The sequence below is a fragment of the Triturus cristatus genome, chromosome 7, assembly GCF_964204655.1.
Source record: "Triturus cristatus chromosome 7, aTriCri1.1, whole genome shotgun sequence".
NCBI classification, from domain to species: Eukaryota; Metazoa; Chordata; class Amphibia; order Caudata; family Salamandridae; genus Triturus; species Triturus cristatus.
The window spans coordinates 709671223-709678258 of record NC_140590.1 but is presented as its reverse complement, the minus strand read 5'-3'; the positions used below and the strand labels follow the sequence as shown (position 1 = coordinate 709678258).

General features: G+C 45.0%; 1 non-coding gene across 1 annotated transcript; it reads left to right on the top strand.

Moving 5' to 3' along the window:
* Positions 1 to 2978: 2978 nt before the first annotated feature.
* On the top strand, positions 2979 to 3050 carry LOC146810385 (small nucleolar RNA SNORD2). Its single transcript, XR_014967136.1, has one exon. It is a non-coding gene; the product is annotated as a small nucleolar RNA SNORD2 (small nucleolar RNA).
* Positions 3051 to 7036: the final 3986 nt, after the last annotated feature.

The following is a 7036-nucleotide window of genomic DNA, read 5'->3' as shown; positions in this document are numbered from 1 at the left end:
AGTGATGCTGAATGTATTTGCATTACTGACTGAAACCTCAAACCCCACTCGGTTGTGAATACTGTGCATGATTCCACAGGATAAGCAGCTGGGTGTGTGCTAAGAGTCTGCTTTTGCACCAAAAAATGGCTCCCCCTTTCCATCTAATGCAACTGTGAAATCACCAGAGCAATACGCAATAAATCTCTGCCTGTAATTCCTCTTTGCACACAGAGTCATGTTTTCATATTAGTCACAAAACGAAATTTCTTTGCCAATTTGAAAGCACACTTACTACTCTTTTTTTTGGCAAGTGATAAACACTTTTACAGACTGACACATTTTGAATCCACTTTTTAGATTCTTAAAAAAGCACATGTCCAAACTGCTTTTTCAGACCAGCACCATGTGTAACCTGGGTGACTGACTACACTCCAGCAAGGGCAACCAGCCTTAGTGATGCTAAATGTATTTGCATTACTGACTGAAACCTCAAACCCCACTCGGTTGTGAATACTGTGCATGATTCCAGAGGATAAGCAGCTGGGTGTGTGCTAAGAGTCTGCTTCTACACAAAAAAATGGCTCACCCTTTCCATCTAATGCAACTGTGAAATCACCAGAGCAATACGCAATAAATCTCTGCCTGTAATTCCTCTTTGCACACAGAGTCATGTTTTCATATTAGTCACAAAACGAAATTTCTTTGCCAATTTGAAAGCACACTTACTACTCTTTTTTTTGGCAAGTGATAAACACTTTTACAGACTGACACATTTTGAATCCACTTTTTAGATTCTTAAAAAAGCACATGTCCAAACTGCTTTTTCAGACCAGCACCATGTGTAACCTGGGTGACTCACTACACTCCAGCAAGGGCAACCAGCCTTACTGATGCTGTATGTATTTGCATTACTGACTGAAACCTCAAACCCCACTCGGTTGTGAATACTGTGCATGATTCCAGAGGATAAGCAGCTGGGTGTGTGCTAAGAGTCTGCTTCTACACAAAAAAAATGGCTCACCCTTTCCATCTAATGCAACTGTGAAATCACCAGAGCAATACGCAATAAATCTCTGCCTGTAATTCCTCTTTGCACACAGAGTCATGTTTTCACATTAGTCACAAAACGAAATTTCTTTGCCAATTTGAAAGCACACTTACTTTTCTTTTTTTTGGCAAGTGATAAACACTTTTACAGACTGACACATCTTGAATCCACTTTTCAGATTCTGAAAACAGCACATGTCCAAACTGCTTTTTCAAACCAGCACCATTTGTAACCTGGGTGACTGCCTACACTCCAGCAAGGGCAACCAGCCTTACTGATGCTGTATGTATTTGCATTACTGAGTGCAACCTCAAACCCTTAAAGTATTCCTTATTTTTACCAGTACACCTTAATTTATCGTGAAAACATAGTCCATATTATTTTACATGTTCCTCACATTTAAATTTCTCCCAAAACAGAAAATGATAAACACAACTTCAACAAAAGGAATTCCATTTCTATTATTCATTTCTTAATTTACCATATACATCCCCTCTCAAACTCTAAACTCACCTTTAAAATTAGTTAGTTGTGAAAGAAATGTGGCACTCAAACAGCAGATTATCAGAGCCAGGATCTCTGTTCTTTACACCTCTCTCCTCTCAGCAGAACCAGATAATGGCAAACTTTCTCTCTCTTTTTCCACACATATACATGTTAATTTCACATCTCAGTGCTTCCCCCTTTTTAGGTCGAGGACTACCGGTCTGCCGAAGGCAGAACCGGAAGTCGGAAGATTTAATGTTTTCTAGAGTGGCTATTTAGCCCGCCTCTCTTTTAGCTTCTCCTCCATTGGCTGGCTTCCTAAACGGAGGCCAGCTATTGGAGGAGAGAGCCGTCCCTCCAAATAGGCTCCGTCTTTTTCAGATTCGGGGGCGTGTTCCTGCTGTTCTTTCCACTTTTTAGCCACGCCCCTTTAGAACAGCAGGAACACGCCCTCGAATCGGAAAAAGTTTCGAAGCTTCCATCCGCCATTTTTTAGGACTCACTAGAAGCTCCGAGGGCGTTGCAGGCGTTTGTCTCCTACAGGGGTAGACTTACGGACAAAGTGGAACACCAGATCAGGGAAGGCTGAAATGTCAGGTAATTCCTAGCTCTTTATTGTGGGGGTGAGCGGATTGCCGGCCCTGACGCAAAGCTTGTCCCCTGATGCCAAAACATGGCCTGTGACCCGGGGCAGTGAAGGGTGGTACAACGCGTGTGTAAGCAGGGCAAAGTGAAATGATGCAGCCGCCATAAACTTGGATTATTAAACTGAATCCCATCCGTAGTTTTTACACCTAGACTAAATAAAGGGGCAGTGTTTAGCGTCTCGCTAGATAGCACCTTCACCTAGACCAGACACTTGAAGAATTTGGATGCCAGCCCCAGAATTGTCATGTTCTTCGTACTGTGTGTAGCAACACAATTTATAATTGGCTCTTTAGCGCCTCGGAATATCGTTTAATCGAGCTTTGTTTTTAGTAATTCGTGGTAGTTTAGAAGTCAGGTGTCTGATTGTGGAGGTATGTACTGTACTGGGCGTTAATAATTAATTAAGTATCGCAGCTCTGCAGCCTCACTTGAACGACCTTTTTTCCTCTGCACTTCAATCTGCTGTTGCTACTTCCCTTTAGCAGAACGCTTGTTTTCAAACATTGGACACTTTCTGCCACGAAATTCACGTTGATTCGGGACCGCAACCAAATGATAAAACCTTACGCTTAAAACTGACTTGTGTTGCTCGTCTCTGTTTAAGACGGATTTAATGGCGGCTTTTTGTCTCCTACAGGGGTAGACTTTCGGACGAAGTGGAACCCAAGATCAGTGAAAGCTGAAATTCAGGTATTTCCTAGCTCTTTATTGTGTGGGTGAGTGGATTGCCGGCCCTAAAGCAAAGCTTGTCCACTGATGCCAAAACGTGGCCTGTGACCCGGGGCAGTGAAGGGTGGTACATCACGTGTGGACAAAGTGAAATGAGGGCTTAAACATCTTTCGGGACAGACAACCAAATGGTGATAAAACGTAATGCTGATCACTTTGTGCCCCCCCCCCCCTCCGGTCCAGGTAACCCATCATACCGAGCGTGTCGTAATTATGATTGGTGGTTAAGTCGGTCTTTCTAGGGCATGTCACGTGAGCAATGCATACTGAGTGAATATTTTGGTGTCAACGGCAGTGGCTTTTCTATTCCGTATTTTCTGAGCACGCCGTCAGTCTGCACACTGAATACTTCAGCGAAGAAATTAGCTGTACTGTCGTAATTTCCCCTTGAAACAAACAGTGGTGGGGGCAGTGTTTAGCGTCTCTATGTAGCTCCTTCATCGAGAATAGACATTTGATGAATTTTGAGGCCAGTCCCAGGATTGGCATGTTTTTCATATAAACTGTGTGTAGCAACACAATTTATAATTGGCTTTTTAGCGCCTCGGCATATCCTCTAAACGAGCTTCGTGTTTATGGTAATTCGGTGGTAGCGACTAAATAACGGGCCTTCTCCACGCCTGAGTAGTTTTCATACTAAATAACTTATAATTAAGAAGTTTCTTGTTCGGTTTGGAGGGAATGTGTCTAATCGTGGAGGTATGTGCACTAAGTAATACTCGTAGGTAATTTCATCGTTGCTAGTATTGGGCGTTAATAATTCATAAAGTATCGCAGCCTCTCTCGAACGAAATTTTTTCCTAGATACTTCCATCTGCTGTTGCTACTTCCTTTAGCAGAACGAAATTCACGTTGATTGTTGGTTTTGCACTAATCTTTATTTCTGTGTTTAACAGCATTCCGATGTCCGAAGGATGCGCAGTTCGTTCTTGAGGGAGACTATCTTCACAGCACAATGGCGGGTAAATATCAGACCACCTCGGAACTCCCCTAAAAGACTGAATTTCTGTAACGTTCCTTAAACTTTGCAGACTCTTGCGAGGGTATATTAAAGGCCTCACTCCACGAGGACTACACAGTTGTAGTTCATCACTACTTTGTGGCCAACATGCTGTTCAGATATCATTTTAATTGATTAAAACTACCGTGCTTGCTTAAATCACTGCTATGACTTGCGCTCAGTTCCACACGGTGGAAGCATTTAGTTTCCTTTTACGGTCGAGCCTAGGCAGTGCGCTGTTTTTGAGACATGCGGTGTCTCCTTTGTGCACACCCATCGTTTTCATTGGTTCCTTTTTAGGCGAGAGACCATCTGGTCTGCCGAAGGCAGAACCGGAAGTCCGGAGATTTAATGTTTCTGAGAGTGGCTATTTAGCCCGCCTCTCTTTTTGCCTCTCCTCCATTGGCTGGCTTCCTAAACGGAGGCCAGCCATTGGAGGAGAGAGCCGTCCCTCCAAATAGGCTCCGTCTTTTTCAGATTCGGGGGCGTGTTCCGTGCTGTTCTTTCCACTTTTTAGCCACGCCCATTTTCGAACAGCAGGAACACGCCCTCGATTCCGAAAAAGTTTCGAAGCTTCCATCCGCCATTTTTTATCAATCACTCGAAGCTCCGAGGGCGTTGCAGGCGGCGCCGGGCTCGGGAATCCTGTGCACAGCTCCCAGGTGCAGCCTGCTCTATGCCCGGCTGCCCTGTGCGCATCACAGACCGACAGCCTCCTCCCGAGGATCCCGGTGGCTGCGCTCCACCCTCACCCCGGCCGCTACCTTCCAGTGCCGTCCGCGCCGCGGCACCAGCAGCAAACAGCTCTGGGATCGTGCACAACCGGGAGCCCCGTGTGCTCCCGGTTGTGTCCCATATAGTGGCTTTGAAAGTTGACAAATGTTACTGTAAATGACTATGACCCATACTTTCCCCAAAAATGATTATTGGGGTTGTGCGTATCTTTTTGGGGCGAGAGGTCGGTCCGCAGCTTGCCAGTCTACAAACGATTACTATCATCGAACACAGCCACGTATTGAGTGTTTATTGGTGGGGGCTGTTAGAGCCGTAGGTCTGGGTGGAAAGAACCCCCTTTACACTGGAGGTTCATGTACAGCTGTGCACTCACACCGCATGCAGTGCAGGGACACGGCCCGAAGGCGCCTTCGCACAAACAAGGAACCGGTCAGATCGAGGGATGGGGGCACACCACAGCCCCACGGAAGGCCACTACAGAACTGGCTCTCTGCTCCAGGAGCGCCCTCAGCTCTGCGCCCCCCCCTGCAGACTCCCTTTTACAGCTGGGAGCGCCCTGGACTTCAGAGCCTGCGCCGTCAGCACAGCGTCGCACTGAAGGCACGGGCGGGGCATTAACCCCTCTCTCCCAGGCGAGCCTGCGCCTCCCTTGTGTGAGGCCACCCTCCCATCCACTCCTGAAGCCTTGGTTGGAACTAGGCAAGGACCCTGCATCACGCCACTGCAGGTGTGTGCGTTTCTGGGGATGGGAAGCAGCACAGTAACACCATGCACAATGTGAACATGCCATTATGCAAATATAAATCACACCCGACAACATGAATTTCAGCCTGCCACCCCATCAATGGTTAATATTCACAGCCGGGTGTATTTACTGCCTTCATAATAAATATGAGTTAGTGAATATAGCACCAATACTCACCCCGCCCCAAAAAACAGCAGAAACAGACCTTGGCACCCAAGCAGTCCCCAATATCCTAGCAATTTACTATTCGGAAGCCCACCGTCAGTGTAATCGAATTAAAAAAGTTTGTGGGCACACGTCATATTATATTTCAGATTTCAAAATGTTTTCGAAAATTCTAATTCGCCATCACAGAGTTTTACATACTTCTGAGATAAAAAGGCTTAGAAATCACATTTGAAATTGAGTTAAAATGTGTTGATGTGTGTGCTGCAGGCAGTAAAACTTTTTTTTAAATCCAGGTGAAAAAGTCTAGTGTTTGGGGGTCTGTTGCCCTTTCGCCAGAATTTTGTAAATTTTTTGCAGTTTTATGTAGCGCTACGTCGACCGGAGCTATTGGAGGGCAATACTGTTCACCAGTTCCATTACACATGGTTTATTCGTTTTTGTAGCCACGAGGAGATTAAGTAATTTGTCTCGAAACACAAGTGGTTGAGCAGACGCCGAGATTCAAAACCGGTTCCTCAGTTTCAAATTCGACGGCACTGGCCATAACGCCACATCCCTTAACGTCTTCCTAATGTTTACATCTCTTGGTCTTTAGGGTGTTGTAATGTTTCCTATATCTCACTACCTCACAACATCCCTCTCCCTCACTATATCACTGTTTCACTACCTCACTCTCTCTCACTACATAACTCTCTCTACCTCACTACTCCACTCTATCTCACTACCTCCCTATCTCACAACTTCTCTCTCTCAAAACATCACTACCTCACTCTCTAGCTCACAACCTCACAACTTCACTCTCTCACTCACTACCTCAATCACTCTCTATCTCACTACCTCACTCTTTCTATCTCACTAACTCACTTTCACTCTCTCTTTCACTACCTCTCTCTCTCTCACTACATTACAACATCACTCTATGCTTATATATCACTACCTCACAACATCCCTCTCCCTCACTACCTCACTCTTTCACTACCTCACTCTCTCTATCTCACTACCTCACTCTCTATCTCACTACCTCACTCTCTATTTCAATACCTCACTCTCTCTCTCTATCTCACTACCTCACTCTCTCTCTCTGCTAATGCAATAGGTATCACATATGCAAAAAAAAGCCAATGCCCATAGAAATGACAATGCCATTTATTTAGGGATACAAAAATGATTAAAAAAATAATGAGCAATACCAATAGCTCTACCTATAATATTGCCGAGACCATTGCATTGTAAATGCTTGTTTTCAAATGTAATCACACATTTCTATTGGTTGAAAACCAACCCTTTTCCAAAAGTACCCTTCCCCCAACTTGACTTCTGCCTAGTACCCTTCCCCCAACTTGACTTCTGCCTGCTACCATAGCAAAAGCTCATGGAACACTGCTGTGTGGAGTTAGGTCAGAAGTTCACCAAACAATGTTTCAATTCCACAGAGCAAGAGTGCTTGACTTTTCAAACCTAACAGCAAATCCATAGTACTGTTCTTTGGTAACAC